General features: G+C 43.2%; 1 long non-coding RNA gene across 1 annotated transcript in view; it reads right to left on the bottom strand.

Moving 5' to 3' along the window:
- The window catches only part of LOC108449516, a 22,679-nt gene extending 1,980 nt beyond the window's left edge, over positions 1 to 20,699 (bottom strand). The window contains exons 1-3 of the long non-coding RNA XR_001865678.1: positions 20,578 to 20,699; positions 13,753 to 13,900; positions 4,485 to 4,696 (exon numbers count right to left, since the gene is read on the bottom strand). This is a non-coding gene — a long non-coding RNA (uncharacterized LOC108449516). The remainder of the gene's footprint in view (positions 1 to 4,484; positions 4,697 to 13,752; positions 13,901 to 20,577) is intronic.
- Positions 20,700 to 22,484: the final 1,785 nt, after the last annotated feature.

A 22,484-nucleotide genomic window follows, 5' to 3' on the forward strand; every position in this document is an offset into this window, starting at 1 on the left:
AGGGAAAGACAATGTCAGGTCATAAGATATCATAGCTGAGGTGCTTCACTTTGTGTCAATAGGAACAGTTCATTGATCCACTCTGGTCAATTGACCTACTGGAGAAAGCAGCTGACTTAGTTTCTTACTGTGGGATACTTTGTTGTGTCTTGTTTGACCTCCTGCTACTTAAAAATTGCATCTGTGTGTTTATAAAATATTATTTATAATGGCCAATTTTATTGCTTAGTCTTGCCTGTAAAATGTCAACGCCCTAAGGCAGAAGAGATGAATCTGCAAACATTCCTCACAGCTAACTGGAAATTACTGGGCAGTTTCATAAACTATGGAAGTCCTTGGGACAAGTCAAGAGAGCAAATGCATCATGATATGAGTGCATCTCATCTCACTCAACACTTAATTTCTGGGACAAAACCCACGAGAACCAGTGGTACGAACAGAAAGCTCTTAGTGGCAGGAATTGGCTCTTTCTCACCGAAAATGTGTGCTAAATATGTTCCTCGTCTGCGGGTTCAATTTGGCCCTGAAAGCTTAATTAGTGTTCCTTAGCAACGGGGAAACATCCTGATTGACAAAACCCGCCGGTTTTGGCTGAGGCTTCAAAGTGCTCACTTCATGGTTATTTTTAAACTTCCCAAATTCACAGCTGAGCATTTCGATTCAAAGTGAAATTCATCAACAACAGCAGAAAAGAAACATCCCCAGGGTGATGCATTTCTGAGGAAAATGGGAGGTAGGAGCTCAGCTCAAACTTCGTGATCTATGGCAGCAGCAGTTTTTTGCCCTTTTACCTCTTAATCTAGAGAAGAAAATTGGGCTACCTGGGTGAAGAGGAAACCAAACAGAGAGGTCAACAATTAATGAAAAAGACTATAAATTAAAGAGAGTGAGGAATTAAGTTAAACCATTTGTAGATAACTTGTGAAGTCTTTTGCTGTCAGCACCAAAGAGCTTCAGGAGGGACTCAGAAGGCAAAGTGGGCAAACAGTAAAGAAAAATCAAAAGATAAAGAATGTAAGTTTGACAGTTCAAAATTATAATATCATTGTATGTTTGAAGGATATCATTCCATCACCATCAGAAATAATGACTGGTGGCATACTTGTAAAAATCTGCCTAAAGCATTTGTAATTTTTGCATTGTAATAAGATAAGAATGATGCTTACACCTCTATGTATTCAGTTCTGGAAAAATCCAGCAGTAATATGTACTACACATGAATATTTATAAGAGTAAAATAATGATTATACCCTTATTTAATTTTTAAACTGAGATTTTGGATATTAGTAACTCTCCAGGCAGTATTAAGAGGAATAATTTCATAATTCAGTAGTGAAAAGAACTGCAAATGAACCGTAAGTAAATAGAGCTGAATTATCCTTTGCAAAGATCTGAGAGACTGAGGGTATGTGGCTTGCATGTGAAAACCTACAGAAATCAGATATATTTAATGTGTGACAGACCACTTTTCTCTGAGTTCCCATGCTCAGAAAATAAATCTGCAGGCATCCCTCTCCCTCTGCCTGCAGCCCTGTGTCCCGGAACAGTGTGACTGCATTGCAGTCTCAGGTGCTTTGGTTTGATTTCACATCTATTGAAAAAGTTTTTAGTCTTAACAATTGCAAGGGGGAAAAAAAATTAATATTGAAACCAAATGTAGGGAGTGGCAAGAGCACTGGCCTTCATCTGGGGAGATGTGACAGGAAATGGGAACACAGCAAAGGAAGGCACAAAGATTATCCACACCATACTAGCATCTCCCTTTGGAGAGGCCCAGGAAGGTTCATACCCAGTGTGCCAGTTCGGCCAAATTTAGAAATATATCCTCTAAGAGAAGGCAGGTTACAAACCACCCCTCACCCACCAGGTTCGGGAAAAAATAAATTTTCCTCGAAGGAAAGTGAAAGAGATAAAAACTATTTATTTAACAAACACACGGGAAAAGGAAAATAATGCTAAATAATAAAACCTCTCACTGTGGAGAAAAATCCTGGGTAAGTGTTAGACTCCTCCCTTTGGTCTCCTGGGAGCTGGGGCTTGGCCCAGGGCCAGGCCCTCTGCACTCGGTGGAAAGTCCTCCCAATGTGCTCTGATATTGAAGCAGTCCAGCAGAAAAGGGAGAAAATCCGAAATTCCAGGGAAGGAAAAAAAGTTCAACTCTCAGTCTCTCTCCGGAGAAGAAGAAGCTGAAAAAAACTGGCCAAAAGCAGCAGGCCGGGTGCTTCCTCGCTCCCCTGCTGCAGCTGGAAAAGACTCTATCTGTGTGTGACCTTGAACAAGCTGCAAACTGCTTTGAAGAAGTTTTGCTCAAGTTTTCCTCCCCCCTCTCAGTCTCAGTTTAAAGGCATAGAAAGGCACAAAATTAATTCCTGGGCATAGGGCAGCGATATGGGATACACATCATAAAGTCACCCCAAGACACCCAGAAAGGAGCTGTGGCACACAGAGGTAGGGGGGACCTGCTGGCCTAGAGCTGGGACAAAGTAAATTGTCCTTAAAATGTGTGCAGGGTGGATGCCAGATCTGCAGCAACCAGGAGTTTGCTCTACAGTCCTGCTCCTGTTTGTCCCCAGCATTTGCTCATGTGAACACAACCTCTGATATCACCAGCACCCCCAGGTGCCACTTCTCACTCTGTCCCCAGCTTTCCCCTGTGCAGGAAACCAGAAGAACACACATGGGGAAGCCAGCTCTGCAGAAGACCAGAGTGACACACAACAAAAGAAAATGAAATTTTGGCAAATGAGACAAGCCAGGACTACGCTAAATAGACATCCAGTAGCTGGTGCTACCAATGATTAAGACAGAGAAGGAAACAAATAATGAAATTTGGTCTGTTACAACTGACTCCATCAGGTTTTAATCTTAGAATTGCAGAATGGTTTGGGCTGGAAGAAACCTTAAAGATCAACTCTTTCCAACCCCCTGCCAGGGGCAGGGACACCTTCCACTATCCCAGCTTGCTCCAAGCCCCATCCAGCCTGGCCCTGGACACTTCCAGGGATGGGGCAGCCACAGCTTCTCTGGGCAACCTGTGCCAGGGCCTCCCCACCCTCACAGGGAACAATTTCTTCCTAATAGCCAGTCTAAACCCACCCTCTGTCAGTGTGAATACATTCCCCCTTGTGCTGCTACTACCTGTCCCTATGTAAAGGTCCCTTTTCTGCTGTCTGCTTTGCCTGGATTTAATGGTTGAGAAGGATCTTCCTGACGGTCCTCCCTGGTTGCAGGATTACTGTTTGGTTGTGTAAAGCTAAGCAGTTGCATAAACACTTCCCTCTCTCAAGCTGAAAGGCTTTTCCTAGGCTGGCATTCCTAGAAACAGCATTTCAAAATACTTTAAAGTTTTTTTGTCTTTATCGCCTCCTTTTAAAAGCTTGTTCATGTGCATGTTTTACAATGTACATAGTATATACTTGCACTAGTAAATATATATAATTCACAAGTAAATGAGTGTATGTATATTGGGGAAGGGGACAGAGTGAGTGTGTGTGTATTCAAGGATTTTTTACTGATAAAGGTGCACAATTATAAACCTTTGGGGATCACTGCTGCATAAGGAAAAGGTGGTAACCTACACATATTTTAAGTCTTAAGTCTGCTGTTGTGTTTTTCACACATTTTGCACATGCATGTATGTGCACAGGATATAAAGATGTGTATTTTATATATTACTGCTTTATTTCTTGTATTGCATTAGCATATTTATTAGTGTCTTTGGCATAGATTTACTGAGCTTCCTACACACATACATTAAATTTATGCAATATACCTAATAAACAGCACACATATATTTGACACATTCTACATTTAGTTGTAGGTAGAACTGCAACTTCTACATTGTTTGACATATCACATTATAATTTACCATTTGCCTTTGGTTATAATTCTGCCAGGTTTGAACTCTTTGCACTGAATTTTTACATAATTTTGCCCTGCTTCTGAGTTACTTTCTTTGGAGAGGTTGAGTAAAAGTGATTTAGCCATTTTTTAAGAACAAAACTTGTGGAAAACAGGCGGTGTAATCTGTGCTGAAAATTGTTCATCTTATGAACATCTCCAGCCACAGTCTGAGGATTGGGTTTTTTTGTTTTGTTTTGTTTTTGTTTTGAAAATATATCCAGATTGGCCAATCCTTTATTTTTTAAATACATATTTTACTCCTGTGAATCTGGCTCCAATCTTGGCTTTCCAAATTATGATCTCTGAATGGGGCTGAGAGGATAATATGTAACAATAAAGTCACATTGGAAGAAGAATTTTACTTGGACTTTACTTTCCGCTTAGCCTTGACTGACGAGTGCACTCCTATAAAGAGATTTGGGCTGTGCTCCTGTTTGAAGCTTAAGGTTAATTTGTATTTTCAAAATGCAGAGCTGCTCTAGAATTGCTTACCAAGACACTCATTTAAAAGCATTCACTTACAGAGCCAGTCTGGCACAATGCAGCAATTACAGACTGCACACAATAAATGTCACACGCACCTTTTAATGAAGATTTGTCTTTTCTAGTGCTTGTCATGGGTCAGCCTCTTCCACTCTGCATCAGTTGTAGTAAATTCCTGTTCATGTTGCCGTCCTTCTTTTTGTTCTGTTGTTGAGAAAATTGTAAAACAATGTTCTCAAATTGTTTTTTCCTCTTTTGCCACCCATCCTTGTCTTCTGTTGCAGTAGAGAGGCGTGTACCAAGCCACAGCCTGAAAAAAAACAACCAAACATTTCACAACCTATTTATGTTCTACACCTTTTCATCAATTCATCAATTGTTTTTTGTAGATCAGCAGGGAGGAGGAGGTATTTCAATGTATTTCTGTGTTATTTAAATTTGAAAGATAAATGCTTATCACCACCACCAAATTCCAGATTTTTTACTTCAGTCTTTAAAATCCATTTCCAGCCTTTAAATATATTTAGAGTAAATTCATCATCTGAGAGCCTTAAAATTCCAAGGCTCCGATTAAGTAAACAGGTCAAAGAAGGAGAGAAAAGAGGAGCAAGTGTGGCCAAACTGAGTTAGAAGAGGAGTAAATGTGAAAAGGTGAGAGTACAAGTCAGCATTCACTCAGCAGTTTGTAAGGTGTGAATTATGGTGCCTCAGGGAAGCTGTATAATTGACACTGCTTATGAAAATCACAGATCTTTTCTAAGTTCTCACTACCTCAAGTCTGTCTGGCTAAAAATGACCAAACCCACAATAACCACTGGACATCTCTGGGGTAAAAAATGATCTTGGGCTTTCTCTCATCCCCAGATTAACAGAACTTTACCTAAAATAACTCAGCAGGGTTACCAATCTGATGGCGGTTCCTAACTGGGCAGCCTTGGACTGGATTGTTCATGGCTGAAACACAGGCAAGGACTGTGGGCTGCTCTCAGCAATCTCCTGGTTTCCTTTAGATCCTGATAATCAACATCCACACTGAAGCAAGGCTGACAGAGAGAAATCACAAGATTTCTTGTGCTTGATTCAACAAGGACTTGAACAACACGGTCCCGAATCTCTGAAGGAAGTCCAGTGACAGAGCCACCACTGGACATGGGTGGTGATTTTGCTCCCACTTGACCACCAGGCTCACAGGTAATGACTTGTCCTAAATCTCACCAGGTCCTCCCAAAGAGGAGGTTTGTGAAGCACTGGAGTGAGCATCTGCTGTTCAAACCTGCAAAGATTAAAGACAAAATGGCTCCTGGATATATATACAATATAAGAACTCGGTAAAATGTCAGGTTTTCCCTGTTCTCTTTGATTTTCATATCACTGGTCACTATTTGATCTGTGACATCAAAGCTGAAAGAACTTGCAGCTTATTTATAGTGATTATTTTCAAGTACTTTTCCTGTGGATTAACAGAGATTAGCAAAGGCACATTTTTTCCAAGGTGTGATAGTAAATCCTAGGCTTTTTAGTAGGGCTTGCTGAGAGTAAGATTAAATATAGGCAGTTTCTTTTATTTTCTGAATTACCAGGGGCATTGCAAGAGATCTGTGATACCAGCTTTAAAATTCCAGTCTCTGCTTGATTCTGGATTCCCCCTGTTCAGGGAGAAGCTGTCTCTACTGGAGACTGGACATTTTTTGTACTTTTATCCTTATACAAAAGATTTAACAATGTTGTGCTTTAAAATGTGAATGCAATTACCTGGGACCTTTATCACTAACACAGGAGCAAAAGGACCCATTATGAAAACATTTCTCCTACATGAGAGACAACCACAACACATTTTTGCACATGGTGTTCCTAAAGGATTCGGCACTTGCCATCTGTGATAAAATAGCTTCAACCATTTCCTGTGAGCCAAAGCAATTCTCACACAATTTTAAAGGAGAAAGATCCTGAAAAAATTAAAATTCTGTCCTCCTAAAGTGCTCACCATTCCCTGCCAAGGTGTATTTGTGGCTTTTTCACACATCCATCAGAAGACATCATTGAGCGTGGCCCTTCTGAGCCCCCCAAGATTGCATTTTCAGCTCTCTTATGGGAGGGCTCACACAGGGCAGCACTGAGCTGGGTGATGAACAGACTTTCCCTCCTTTTATTCTGCCAGACCTCAATTTTCACCTCAGAAAAAGGAACCAGCACTGGTGGTAAAAGAGGCCTCAGGCCACATTCCAGCCATCTACACTGGCATCTAAGTGGAGCACTCTGCCTTGGTTCAGCTGTTGCTCTCTCAGGGAGCTGGAAGGGCTCCCTTGCTGGCTTGGCTGACACAGACACTATTGTGCAGGAATTTTAGATGCAGGAGTTGGCAGCCTGAATATGACCCTTGGAAATTAATAAACCAGCAGAGGTTTTCTGCTTGCCTATGCTGGGTTCAGACTGAAGGAGAGGAAATTTAGGTTAGATATCAGGAAGAAATTGTTCCCAGTGAGGGTGAGGAGGCCCTGGCACAGGTTGCCCAGAGAAGCTGTGGCTGCCCCATCCCTGGCAGTGTCCAAGGCCAGGCTGGATGGGGCTCTGAGCAAGCTGGGATAGTGGAAGGTGTCCCTGCTCCTGGCAGGGGGTGGAAGTAAATGATCTTTAAGGTTCCTTCCACCCCAAACCATTGTATGATTCCATGAAACAGAAGCTGCTGCAGACCATCTACCTCAATTCATTGCTCATCCCAGAGCCTTTTAATTATAATATTAACAGCAACATTTAGTTCACATGTTCACGCTTTTTTCATCACCGTGGATGTCAGATGCACGTATTTGTTGTTTTCTATTCAAAGCTTTTCTGGGTTGCAATGGAACCATCTGACTCCTCATCTTAGCTCCTACCTACCTCTCTAACTCTTATTCAAACAGGCAAAAAGATACATCTGAACTAGCTGGAGGGGAAGTAATTTCTGAAGAGCAGCAGCCCATGCACTGAATTTTTAACATCTAGTTCTGGCACAGCATCAAAGCAGAGCACATCACTATCTTCCTTTTCCAGAATAGGAAACTAAGGCACAGAGTATCATCATCATCTTGCCTAAAGTCATCCAAGGCAAATCCAGGAACAGAGCCCCATTTCCAGGACTCTTATTTATGGCCTTCTGTGCTGGCTAGCAGCTGTCCTCAGATAGTGGACACACTCTGGAAGGAAATATCATCTTTCTTTTTATTTTCAGATGAGATCCTACTCTAGTGACACCTCAGTCTATACGGAAGCCCATAATAATTCCTTCAGTCGCCACACATAAAACTAATTTCCTTTCCAGTTCCCTGATTTGTGGGTTTCTAATCCAAGGTTCACACCTCTGTTGGCAAACACTGGCACAGCTCAATATTCTGACAGTACAGGGAGCTTTTTATATGAGCTATGGTTGCAAAAAGGAACATATCAAAAAAGGACTCCCCTGGATAGCTTCCCTTTGCTGGGCAACATGAAATGATGGACAACATGAGATGCTGGACTTGTCTTGCAAATGCCAGGCTTGTCCTGATGATGGACATTTGCAGCTTTTTCTGAACTCACCATTATTTGTTAGTGCAAGCCTTTCTTAAAACACAGATTTAGCTTTGACTCTGTACCATGAGGCTGAGAGTGTCCCCTGGTCTGGCAGCTGAGAAAAGGCACTCAAACCCCCCACATCAGGAGAAAACCAGAACACAGCCACTTGGACATCCTAGTTAAAGAGAGAATTCCCAATGTTTTCCTCTGCTTCAGGGGAACAGTTCGAGGTCTTTCCAAAATGAAGGCCAGGATCAACTTCACCAATTTTTGTATTTCCAGTAGCAGTGAAAGTACAAAAGTTGGTTTGAAAGTGCAAAAGCATTGCTTAATTGAAAAAAGACCCCATGTATTTCCTTATAGCAGATAGCCTAGGTGTCAGTAATTAATGATAAGTAATTGTACCAGAGGCAGAATATTTACAGCACTGCCACCCAACTTTTTATGCAGAGCCTTTCATCTGAAAAAATCCATTTGCATTAAAATTACTAAAGCCTATTTCTCTTTCACATTGAGGTGGCATCCATTACCATCAGAAATTAAAAGATTCTTTGTGGCGCACAAAGTCATCAGTCTACTGTTTGAATTTGAGTTTGTCTAAATTTATAGAGGCTACAACCTCCAAGGCTGCCTTGGCTATTAACTTCCTATGATTAGTGGGAGTTGTGCAGCTGACTCTCTTCAAAAGTTTAGACAATTCCTCCTGTCTCTCCCTGCTTTTTCCTTCCTGGAGAAAGAAAAATCTTCATTATTAACACTTTATCATTAACTCAGAGAGTGCTTGCTCAAAGACTTCAGAGATTTCAGCCCTCCCTTGTTTCTGAATCTCAACAAAGCGGGGTCTGTTTTGCATCTGCACTAAGATCAGGGACTTCTTGGGTGAGCTGGGGAACACTGAATCCTCCTTAAGCACAGGAAAACAAATTTATCACTTGAGTGTTCCTTTAAGTAGCACACATGCCAAGGGAGCCCTTTCAAACACTCAGTCCCAGACTGTAATACTCATCATAGGTCTTAACAGGCAGGTTGTGAATGAAGTCTAAAAAATGTTCAGCTTCTGACGTGGCAGCCACTGCAATAAATTTCATTATTTAGTACTGATGCAGTGCCTTGCCTGTCTTCTGCACATGTAGTGCTTTTGCCCTTGCCACATCCATCTTGTTCCAATAAGCTTAAGTCAGAACTCAGTGTGTTGGGACAACTCTGTCCCAACATCCCAGAGAGCCTGTGTACTTGCTTAAAATAGCCAAATCCTCATCCACAGTGTGACAAATACCACCCACCCACCCCAACTAACTCAGCAGAGTGGCGTAGCAGTGAGTCAGACTTGCTCAGGACAGCCAGGTTGCCTCCAGGCTGCCGCTGGCATTGATGGATTTGGAAGCAGAGCCGCAGGGAGCTGCCCCCCTCCACGTCCAGGAGATGTGCACCGCGAATGTAACACTTGGCTGCCTCTCCTCTGCTTTCCTGCAAACTTTGAGAACCCATGAGAGTCTCTGCTCCCACTCAGTCCCGGTCTATTTGTGCTTCACGTCAGCACAGGGAGACTGGAGGTGGCTCTCCCCCTCTTCTGACTTTCATCTGGCTGCCACAGTCTGGCACGTTCCTCCTTCCTCACTGCCTGTAGGACCACACTCTAAGCTGCTCACGGAAATAACTCAGCACAAAAAGTTTGGGGGAGACATTATTTTAACCTGAGGCTTTTTGGCAGTCTCTGCATGCTTCTGTATTGCTGTGGCTGGGGGGGTGGGCAGCTGTGCCTCAAAATTTCAGAAATGCTGCAACCCAGACCTACAGCTGGTTTCTACATGCATCACTACAGCAGTGGCCTGGGGCTCTCAAAACAGAATGACACCAGTAACAAAGAGAAAACCTGACATTTTTACCCTTAGGAATGGTCTAAAACAGTTAAGTCAATAGGAGAAAGTTTTTAAACCATAGAGAAGGCAAAGGTCTTCCTGTTCTTACATTTCCCTCCATCCGTGCAAAGAAAGTTTTGGGTGCCAGTATGTATCTAGGAGAAGGATAGAAAAAACAGATGGGAAAAGACACTTCCTAAAATGGTCCAAAACCGTCATTTTATGATGTAATATTGTCAAAAGTAGCATCCTAGTTGATAAAGCAGTAATGGCGGTAGTGTAACTTTCCCTAAACAAGACCTCTCTGAACTTAAATGAGGGAATAACTTCTCTAAGGAGTTGTTCACTGAAGGCTTCAAAGCTTTTTTAGCAGGTTGTTTTACTTTCCAAAACACTGGACCAGCCCCAGTGAGACTAAAGTGCTAAAGTGCGTGGGGAAGGGTTGGTGTGTGCTGACGCTGCAGTTTCTTCTGCTGTGTGCTACTGTTCTCTGGTGGAACAGAATCCAAAGTTTTCCACGACACACTGCACATTGCAGAGGGGGAAACATGCCAGTGCTCTCAGCAATGGCCATAAGCCAAAACATGGCAAGTTTCACCTCAGCATGAGGAAGAATTTCTTTACTTTGAAGGTGGCAGAGCGCTGGAACAGCTTCCCAGGGAGCTTGTAGAGTGTCCCTCTCCGGGGTCATTCCAACCCCACCTGGACTTGTTCCTGTGTCACCTGCTCTGGGTGACTCTGCCTTGGCAGGGGGTTGGAGTCAATAATCTCCAGAGGTCCCTTCCAGCCGTAACAGCTCTGTGATTCTGTGAAAACAGACACCCCCAAAACACAGCAGATTTAACACTGTTCAGGTGTGGAAGTCAGGGAAAGGTTTGGGGTGACATTCACTGAAGCATGGTAGACAGCGGGATTTGTTGATAGACCCTTTGTCCCCTTCACACCATTGCCTGGGTGCTAATCCAACCCCCTAAGAGGAAAACTGTAATTAAAATCATTGCCCTCATAGACACTATGAATGTCTCTAAGCATCAGTGCCAGGGTGCCAGGACATGTGTGACAATGCTGTCACCTCCTTGCATACAGTTGAGAGCTGAAAATCCTAAACCAGTGACTCTTGATGCTGCAGAAAATCCTGATGGCTCAATTCCCATCCATGTCTCCGGATGACATCAGTCAGCAATCTAATTGAACACATGATCTTCAAAGTGCTTTAAGCATATTCTCAAAAGCAAATGGATGTAAATTAAACTCAGTTATAAACAACAAACCCAAAATGTCCTAGTTGGACAAACCCATGTATTTCTAGTAAGTTTGGGTATATTTGTATTGTGGCTTCATGGCAAATTAGATGTAGCCATAGCAGTCATCAATGCTCTCTAGAAGTGTTACTAAATTATGTGTTCACACTGAGTACACTCCAAGGATGTTGGATAATGCAATACCAAATTAAAACATTGGGTATTGTGTACTACACCGTAACCTTATTCGTTTAATGGGTATAACAAGTAAAGGTAGAGTTGAAATTCAAACTGAGTGGAGTAAAGAAATGAAAGTGCTGCCGTGGTGGGATATCATAATAGTTATGAACAAGTGAGAATTGAAAGAATTGCTTGATTTATGCCTTTAACAAGCTTAACCACACACAAAGCAAATTGTCATCTCCTTTTAGTCTTTATCTTCAACAATTAGCAGAGCTAATGACTCCTTTTGCTTTCTGTATGAGACAAGATTAGATCCAATCCCCACTGGAGAAGAGTTCACACAATACAAGGAAATGCACAAAGGGGAAGGTGATCCCTTTTATCTCCTGGTGTTTATCTGGAGTTATTCTCCCCGAGCCCAGTCAGACACTGTGGTGTATCTCATTATTTGGAAACCGCTTTGGAGCTCAGAAGACAACTGGAGCTTTCATGCTGGCCTTCAAAGAGATCTTTTCATGGCTCTCCCTGTAATATCCTGAGAATTACACAGATCTCTTTACAGAAACATATGCAAGGAGCACCATGGGTTTACGAAGACTGAGTCCATGAGAAAAATGCATTTAAAGTCGACGGAATTACAGAATGAATGAGAGCAGGGAGAGCAGCAGGCATCAAAGAGCTGGGAGTCAGGAAAGCGTTTGATAAAGTGCCTCTCAAAATATTATTTCCCATTGGCTCAGACATAAATACTGTCACAGGAACTGTCTGAAGGACTGCAAACATGGAATAATAATAGACAAGGGGTTGTGTCTCATATGTTTCCTATAGAGACAACGGGTCACTCTCATTTCATGGAGCATCTCTACTTGTGATGTGCAAGGGGGAATAAAACAGCTGGTTAATAAAATATGTAGATAACATTAAGTTGAGAGGAGAGGGTAGAGAAACACAAATGAGAGCAAGAGAAATAATACAAAGAGCCCTGGAGAGCTTAGAAATATGGGCAGGAAATAAGTGAGATGCAGCTCTTGGAAAATGGTGCACTAATTTATCAGGGGAGAGATGGCATTCACTGGAGGGAAAAGTATGGAGAGCAATAATGCTGAAAGAAGGAGAGGAGGAAGCCAATGATGCATTTGCAATTTGACAGAACAAAAAAGGCTGTTAGGATTTTATGGCACTGTCCTTGCAGAGTAGCGAGCATCAAGTGGAAGACTCCCTTTGTGCAGCTGTGGAGAGGGAGAATTGGGAATGCTGATTCTGATGTTCACCAGTGCCTGGTGTGACCAGCCTTCACTTAGAGAAAACTCCTCCTAGGAGTAGAGGCAGGTCTCCCACTTCTAATCCAGGCAACACAGAGTTCACACACTCCTCACATCTTATCCTGAGGTACCGAACATAAGAACTCATCCTTGGCACTTTGTTTTGGTTCAACTCCTACACCGCTAGAAACTCTGGATTCAGGCTGACATGAGACCAAAATAAAACGTACTGAGTTCATTTCAGGACATTTCATCACCAGAAAACTACTGACAATTAACAAGGAATTATGAAGAGCAAGGGATCCAGGGGTTAATACGTGTGGAGGGATAAAGGAGCTAAATGCATGTCTTCAATAGATAATCACAAGGATCACAGGATGGGTGTAGCAGGTGGGTGGGAAATCTCAAAAAGGGATGGGAAACCTCAAAAAGGCAAAGGCCTTGTGCAGCTGACCTATCACCAATAAAATATCCCTGTAAAAGGAGAAATGTAGGTTGAGTATCGTGGAATCAACCTCAGCAATAGCAGGCCTATCCAATGAACAATGCAGTAGAAAAGTCTGCAGCAGGCAGTGTCCACATGGGATAAACTTTAAAACTGGAGTTGTCAACTGTTATCCTTTCCCTGGAGGAGACAGATCCAAGATGATTGAAACAAGCTGAGGATCACTTTTTCTACCTCTCTTCCACCCTTAGTACATGTGGCACTAAATTAAAGAGGGCAAATGCCTTTTTGGGACAACTAACTTCCCCAGGAGACAACACTTGATTTTTGAATGGGATTTCTAGGTGGGTGTAAACCACCTAGAGCCCAGTTCACTCCTTTGGCTCCCTGTTACTGTCTCAAATACCTCATGCTGCCCACAATGGTGCAACCCTCTGAATGCCCCGCAGTATCAGTTCTGTTCTTGGATTCAAAATTAGGTGGGATCCGTTGAAGACAAGGCCAAATCAGCCATGAAGTCTGTGTTTCTGCTCCTTTTGAGGACCACCCTCACAAGGAGATATCTCTGAATTTGTATTAACAGCCACTGAAGGGGACATGGTGAAGGCAGGTGATTTGTTCTTTCTGAGAGTGAAGTCCAATGTGGGAGAAGTTGTCCCTGAAGCAATAAGTGAGATGTTTATATTTCAAAGCCTTTGATGTTCTCCAATATCCTCCTGGATAATGACTCAATCCCTTATCAAGAGTTTTCTTGTGTTTCACAGCTCATCTAAATGAGATACTGCAGCAAACACCTTCTCTTCCTACAAAAATAACCCGAAGGAAAACCCCAAACATGCCTGTACCTGGATGCAGACTTTTGGTAGTCCTCCTAAGCAGATTCCTTCCAGGATTCTCCATGCATTCCAGGCTCTGGGCAATGTTTCTTCAATCAGCAAAGGGCTGAAGTTGTTCTGGCATTGTCCAGTTTTACATTTCAATACCATCTCTGAGCTGAGCAAGCAAAAGATAAAGACACCGAGTTGTGCAATATTAACAGAAAGACAAGTTACGAGATACAAATATCTTTTTTCCTTTTTTTTTTTTTTTGGGTAACACAAATGGAACATTTCATTTCCTCTTTGCCTCTAATTGCAAAGTGATGCTTAACAAATGCTCCTCTCAAAGTATTAAAATCTATGGCTATAAAACAGAGCACAGCTGGCACACTGAGTATTTCTTACTGACACATAGATTTATGACCTCATTGGAAGTACCTTGGGTAACAACAAAACCAATAAATTATGCCATCAGTAGTATAATTGTCACCCTACAACTTCAGTGCTGTTAGTCAGCACAGCATCAGCTGTGAGGGAATACCAAATATATCAAGGCTTCCTTTCAATTTCAAAATGAAAGTGGTAACATCTCCTAATCTCCTTCTTGTTCCCCTTTTCAAATATAAATGTTCAAGAAGAGCCCCCCATCCTGGACAGGGCTGGGAGAACCAGAGGGAGGGAATATGCCCAGTGAATCTGTCTTTCACCAGGCAAACTTTGCTCATATCTCCCATCCACGTCTTCCCAAGAATCTAAACCCTTTCCAGTGACTGTTCCTCAGACTTCACATTTGAGACTTCCTTCAGTATCTTGTGTTGTGTATTGTATGAGACTGTCTCCCCCAGCCATTCTTTCTCTAACCAGATGCAGTGGGGCAGGGTAAATTTTCGGGGGAAAATGCACCCCTCAGCTCATCTTAGCACTGAAATGACTGGAGCATAAATCAGCTTTGCTTGAATGAATGTCTGGGTCAGGCAGCATCCCTGCAATGCAGATCAGCCTCACCAGCTCCCTGGGAGTGTTGTTGACAGTGTTACTTTCTTCCATACGAGATTTTTAATCACAAGAAGCAGGGTGTTAGAAACCCTGCCATCCCTTCTCGTTGTGCATTTCCTCACTGTGTGGCGATGGCACTGCACCAGACACTCTTCCAGCAACGTTTGTGACCCATTCCCCTGGGACATCCAGGGAAGCACCTCTAGGACAGTGGTGCTGTTCCACCTGCCTGGGTTAAACAAGAGACAGGGACACAAAAGTGCACTAACACAGGGGTAATAAGGAGGTGAAACATTGCAGCACAAGCGGCCTAAAAATAAAGCTACAGCTGGAGTACAGCTTAATGGAGTGCAACCCTGCTTGAGGATGAACCAAGCTAGGAAACATTAAACAATGACCTTTGGGCTTTTGGTAGCAGGGAAAAACAGCACAAAGGGCAGAGAGCTCCCTAAGCCAGGAACTAGAAAAGCTGGGCTTTGTTTTTCTGGGCTGGAGCCTTTGCTAGATCAAACACTGGAAGCTGGCAGCCACAGGGCGAACAGACTGTGTTGGAGCTGCTTTTCATTGAAGTGTCAACAAGCCAGTCTGTTCCTCAGCTCAGACCAATTGTTGCTTTTGCTGTTGCTAGGATCTGGCATCCTCAAAAGGGGCTTTAGGGGAGCCTCTAGGAGGGGCACTGACACTGCTGAAATTCCTTGGGATCAAATGACTCCTTTAGAAACTGCTGTCTAAACTGTGGTAGTGCTCCACAAACAGCAGGAAAAAAAGCTGCAGAGGAAGCCTCCAGGAAAGCATCTCTTGGGCAATGTCCCCTCTCCTGTGACACCCTGAACTCCGGGAAATCCCATATTCATCAGTCATCAAGCTGCCTTAGAAAGTTCTTCTGAGAGAGAGGAGGCTCCGAGTTCAAACACACCATATCCAAATGAGGGCAATGATTTTAATTACAGTTTTTCTCTTAGGGGGTTGGATTAGCACCCAGGCAATGGTGTGAAGGGACAAAGGGTCTATCAACAAATCCCAATGTCTACCATGCTTCAGTGTTCACCAACACACATTTGGGAACAGGAGGGAAGGACTTGAGGCTAGTGTTAGAATAACCTGGTCTAGTGGAAGGTGTCCCTGCCCATGGCACGATTTATAATTCGATGATCTTTAAAGTCCCTTCCCACCCAGACCATTCTATGATTAAAACATTTTCACAACTTCTTTTTCCCTTCCAACAGCTGTTCAGGGCAGGAGGACATATACTCCTTCCAGACAGATTGGGTCTTTCTTTGATTTCTGATACCTGGGGTGAAATCTGCATTAATTCATCAATACTTTGGAGATGATCAGCACTGCCCTTTTAGAAAAGAGGTGTCAACCTCTCCCAACTCTGTGAAAGAAAAGTGCTGCTGGAATAAGCTGCAGCTGCTCCCTGCCCAGCCCTTCATTACAGCCCTCCACCAAAGCTCAGTGTTTTGATTTGGTTCAATAGGCAGGAATGAAACATTTGAACTGAAGAATGGCCAAGCATTTTGTTTAGGTCAAATGAAACATCCCGACCTTTCCAAACACGCTGTTCCCTGAGCAGCTGAATTAATGAAGCCTGTTTTCTAATGACTTTTTTCCCTTCATTCTGCTTTCCCACCCCCCTGCCCTGGCATCATGTTGGTTCCCTGATCGTTAATGAACGGGAAGGAGGAAAGAAGGGAAGGACAAATCAACCTTTCCTTTAAGAGGAGCACTAACAGTATCTCTCATGCCTGACAGTCAATTGTCAGAAAATCTCTAGGCCTGCATCCCTGAGGACACTATCCCACAACAACCTGGAATAGAAGAAACTGATCCATGCATTCCAAAGTTATTGAGGTTAGAAAAATGTGTGTATATGCACAAGGACTGGTAGCTAGGAATAAAAATATCCATTTTTTCTTTGTTTCTCCCATAATGGCAGCGTTTTCATTTTTATCACAGTGTGAATCAAATGCCAAAGTATCAGAATTGTCCATTCTGGCCATAACTGTGGCAGACTGGGTATCTCTGTGGTCCCTATGACAGAGTCAGGATGAGATAAACCCATGAAGAACACATCTGAAGATTGGTCCATCTGCTGTGGACCTTGGAGTGATGGAATCTGGACCAATAAGTCAGAAGGCTGCTGGAAGGATGTCTATGATTCTGTGTCAACTCTGTGCGTATGAAATAATGACTCTTCAGTAATTTGTCCAGAAAATGATCTTGAAAACAAGATCAAAGCATACACTGGTCTCTTTTTCTACTAAATAAATAAGTGAAAACAGGATCTTACATGGGAAAAAGTCATATCAGTGTAAACCTGGAGAATGACATCACAGCCTGTTCCTCATTTTAACATGGACACAGCCCCAGCTGAGCGATACTGCACAGAGACGGAGCTGATAAACCTGGCTCCAGCTCTGAACAACATCCTTGTACCATCTCATATGCCTGCATGCTGGGCTGTCCCATCCTGCCACCTGAGCAGGTCCATATCTCTGACAGGATCTTTGTGTTCCTCTAGGCTGCCTAAGCTGATGGGTCCTGGTGGCTTTTGGCTGGAATCTGTAACTCTAGTTCTCTCCTGCATGTCACCACGGGCAGGAGCAGAGTAGAGTTGAGCATGTAGTGCCTGCTCCCTGGACCAGGGGAACATAATGCAGTTCCCACCTAGAAACCACCTTGCCAAGTCAGCACAGCATCACGTCCTAACTTAATCACTCATTCTAACACAGGTATGGAGCAGAGCTGGTTTATAACCATCCTGCTGGGAGCACAGAGGGATTTGTATTTGTCTGCACTCTTTTTTAATCTACACGTGTTTCTAGGTGCCAGCTGTGTGGATTTCTCCCTTAGAAGGATGACGAAGCAATGGTTCAAGAGGTTCCTGATAATTTGCCAGCACAGGCCAACAGGATTTGCAAACATCTTCAACCATGATCTTACAGGAATCGCTGAGTTCTCTATATTAAGTTCTTCAAAAAAAAGTCTTTGTCCTTGTGTTGAAGTTAAATAATTATGTGGTTCATTTTATGTCATTCAGGGGACCTCGCAGAATTCCTTATTGTGACACTGCTGCAGAGTCAGGACAGCAAGAGAGGTTCAGGGAAGAGAGGAGATGAAGCTTGGTGGAGTCCCTCAGCTTCGCTTCTTGGGACAGGATGTGGGAGCTCTTCCAAGAGCCAAAAAGGGTGGAAGCTGCATGTCCTGTGAGGACAGTGTGCTGCCCAAGCAAGAGTTATGTCCCTGAGTGCCTTGAAGCCACAGAGAAGGTGAAGACATTATTTACCTCTCAGACCCAAGTAATTTATCTGATGCACTTTTTTTAAGAGTGTGTGAGATCACACACAACGTAAATGCAGAGGCACACCCTGCACACACAGAGCATCCAGCACTCTCAGGGCTTCCCTGGGTCCACACTATGAAAGTGGAGAGCAGAAAGTGCCACAATCCTGACACGTGCAGGACACTTTCCAACCGGAAAACTCAAAGCCTGGCGGCACCTGTTGAAAACCTCCAAGGAAGGAAACGTGTGTCTGTGTTTACCCTTGTAAATATTCCGGAGAACACTATTTTGGCAACACAGCTGAGGCTGACCATACACAACCTTGGCAGAAAAGGAGTTTCCTTCCCAAACATCTGGCTTTCATCTGGGCAGACATGCTTGGCCAGGCGGTTTGTTTTATGAACCCCACCTGCACCTCTGTGCCTGTGCCTGTCTGCCTGTGTGGGCAGGCAGGGCTGAGTGTCTGCTGTACGTTAAAACATTCAGAACTTAACTTAATTAGCTCCTGCTTCCACCTACAGTGCTACAAATGCAGACGGATTTCAGTAATTTGTGGAATGACTGGTGGGTTTATACAGGTGCTAGCGAGAGCACAGCTGAGCCTGGAGGAAATATTCACATAGGAAATATTCACAGAGAGAGGCAATCTGATTCTAATACATCACAAAACCCCTGCTTGTGCAATGGATGTCACTGGCATTAAAATACATTATGAAAATCTTAAACACAGATAAATTTGTTGAAGGCTTCATGCTGGAGAGAAAAAGAGGATGTTTAAATGTCCACCCCACCCTGCCACCTCTTGGAGTTAAAAGCTCAGTGCCTGCACTACATATTGGGATTAAACAGAGAAGTGAACCAAGGCCTTCCTGCATTAGAGGAGGCAGGTAAGGACAGAAATAGCCTGGGAATGACACATCACAACCCAAACCCATGCAGATTTGTTTTCCACATTAATCTCTCTTGTTCCCAATCAGAAAGGCAAAAGATGAGCTTGTGTTGATGAGAATTACTGGGGAGCTCCTTAGTTTATGAAGTAGCAAATGGCTCCAGCAGGGGGAATAGCAGAAGGTATATGACTTGCTTTATCTAATACCTAAATTATATTTATGTTATTCCATTTTATGATTATATACATGTACACACACAGATACCTATATGTCTGTGAACAAATGGATAGTCAGCAGGATTCATCAAACCATTGCCATTAAACCAACAAGGTTTGTCAGTGCCAAACACACTCTGTCACAGGCAGATCAGTTCACTGAAGCAGGTATTGTATTTGAAAATCTGCTCTTTGCTCCTCTAGACTTTCTAACCAAAAGAGATCAGATGTGCCTATGTTTACTGATGGATGTGCAGCCCTTATGTTTTCTTTCCTTTAATTTTGTGGGCTTTGGCACTACAGCTGGTTAGCGAGCCCTCTTCCTCCCCCTTTAGTTTGCAGATCTCTGGCACATGCAGGAATATCGAGAGGAGAACTGTGCCAGTGAAATTCATGGCTGCTCCAGGAACCTGCAGCACATTTCAGATACTGAGTGCTCAGTGGAACGGGAGCACACACTTGTGGGTAGAGTAAGAGGAGTGAAAATCAGCATGGTCATTTCAGCAATTCCTCACACAACTGTTCTTCCTCTGCATTTTCCAGGCACAGCCCTTCCAGCAGCTGCTTGTGGCTCCTTGCTTTGCTTTAAAAGAAAGAAGCATTGTCTTTAATGTTTCATGTGCAGGAAACAAATTAAGGTGATATTTCAGAAGTTCCAGGTGATGGTTCCCACTCTCAGAGTCTACTTGGAGAAGCAAAGGGCTCCTCAAGTTCAGTTGGGAGCAGCTCAGAGACAACAGGGTGAGGTTGGGTTGGCAAGTCTGCATAGGCTGCTCTGCCTTGGGCGAGGCTCTGTGCCTCCCAAACAAAGGATTTATGGAAATTCAGCATGCAGGGCACTGAAAGCTGGCTTGGAAGAACACAAGGAAAAATCTGGGAGAGGTGGCTGAGACCTTTCTGGTATTTACAAACCTTCTTCCTCCAAAGGGGTCAGGTATTAAAACAGGTCCACCAAGGGGAATGTGTTTAACTAATCAGGGAAGGGAAACAGAGAACAGCAAAGAGTAAGAGCACACAAAGTATAGGAATTAAATTTACAGGCCTTGGGCAAGTGGGAAGCCTGAGAAAACTGGGGATCTCATGCAAGCTCTGACCACATAGGCTTAGGGGTACTTCCAAAATAAACATGGACAAAAGCACCATGCTCTGCTCTGGGAGGAAGGATGGGGTGAGAAGGGAGCAGTTTGGAAAGGAAGAGCTCGTAGGAACTCAGGAGGTAGAATTTTGTCTAGTGGCACATGACAACAACATAAAAACTGCTGTCATACTTTACAGGGACTGCCTGACATTTGTCCTTGGGCAATGACTAATGAGTTGTGAGGAGTGGTGGCACAGACCTTTCTTTGTTGGCTCTCAAACTCAAAAAATCTGAGCTATGACTACTTAAATACAATTTTTAAAGTGATGTCAAGCAAAACAGGAAATAAGTTAAACAGAGATTGATTTGTTAATTTAATTCCCCCACCTGTTCCTCCTCCAGGCACATCTCTGGGTGAGCTGACTTCACTTTCCAGGAAGAAGTAATTCTCCTGAACCTTGTCCAGAGCTCCTTTCTTGGCAAGAAGGTCTTGCACCTCCCAATCACAAAATCGTCTGAAATCAAAGAGAAAATGGTTTTGAAGCCATCATCACATCACCTAACATAACATGGAGTTCAGATATGAAAAACAAAATTTTCATTCATATTTTGATCGTTGAGCTAAAGGAACTTCAAATGTTCGATAAGTTTGGCTACATATAATACTGATTTTTTGAGCCAAACAGGATGGTGTCCCTGTGAAAAAAAAAAAAAAAAAGAGAGACAAAAGTAGTCCAACATTCATTAAACCTTAAAATTCAGCCATTTGCCATTAGTTTCTCAGATAAGTGTGTGTCTGTACTTGCCATTTAAGTAATGGCAAAATCATTTATAATCAATAGTGGCAGTAATCAAAGAGTGCAAAGAAGACAAATGGTGCCAAAATTTTGATAGTACCAGGCTGGAATTTGTCTCTTATGTACAAAAACACAAAAAAGGAGATCCTAAAATAACCATACAGTGGCGTGCACTTTAAAGGCAGAACAGAACAGCAGCAGCCCCAAATCCCACCAACACAAAGTGACTTCTCAGCCAGGAAAAAGTTGGGAGAACTGATACTTCTGCACATTATGCCACTCTGCTGGAAGATGCTCCCCATGGGCCAGTGTGAGCCAGGTGCAGCATCCCAAATGCACATCCAGACATTCTTGGTGTGTGGCTCTGAACAGCTGGACAAACCTGCTGTGGAAATGTGCAGACATCTCCCATGCACTGGCTGAAGAAAGTTGCCACAGCTGCTCTGTGTGTAGCAAGGTAAATCCAGGCACATGCAATTGCAGAGGGGAAAGAAGTTCCTGGGCTCCTGGGAAATTGCTGTTCTGCTTTCCTGAGCAGGGAGAGCAGCACAGAGCATTTAGAATCAGTTAGGCTGCAAATTACTCTTAAGACCATGGAGACAAACCACAGGCAGCACGCAAGCTTCCTGGCACACTGCAGGTTGGGAAGGTGTCGGCCTCTCCTCAGGAAAGGCCAAGGCACCTCAGGGTCAGCTGGGACAGTGGGCAATGGGTGCCAATCCAAAAATAGTCCAGCTTTGCCATGGAAAGGACACTGGAAGCCACAACAACCATTACCCCAGAGTATTGTTTGACATGTGGGAGCAACTTGCTCCCTGAGTGTTTTGACCTTCATCAGCCCGTGTACAGGAGGCAATATTTTGTAATCTGCAAGCAAATTGAGCTACTTCTTAGCTTGAGTACAATATGTCAGTGCCCCACTGCTGAGCATCACACTTCCAGTGTCACCATTTGTCTTTTACCATGACAAAAACGTCCAGAATTTGATTATAGCTGCATCCTGGATGATTTGTGCAATCAGTAACCATAAGCTATGGTTTCAAAGATTAAGAGACGCCCTATAAATTATGCACACACAGAACACGGCAGCTGAAACATTTCTAGAAAATAAATCTTAAATCAGGCTTGTTTGTACAGCCCCTGGAGATCTCATCCTTCCCCAGAATAAATGAGTAGGGCTAAAGACATCTCTGTGGTTTGACTGCTGCCAAATCAGTGCATGTGAGAAGTGAACTTGTGGCTCCTACACTACACTAAATTTGGGAGCATGGGTTTTGCAATATAAATATTTTGGGAAAAGAACAACTATCTCAATGTTAAAATAATGTAACTTTAGTCTGGGTTGAGGAACTAATAGAGGAAACTTTGCCACGTGAAACCTGACAGTGCCACAATACACTTATAAACAGAACTAGTCTGGGTTAAAAGACATATCCCAAACTCTAAACAAAGGTTACCTCACATATAAACAGGGACAAAAAATAAATGCAGGGAGTC

Source organism: Corvus brachyrhynchos, unplaced genomic scaffold (assembly GCF_000691975.1).
Source record: "Corvus brachyrhynchos isolate BGI_N302 unplaced genomic scaffold, ASM69197v1 scaffold209, whole genome shotgun sequence".
NCBI lineage: Eukaryota > Metazoa > Chordata > Aves > Passeriformes > Corvidae > Corvus > Corvus brachyrhynchos.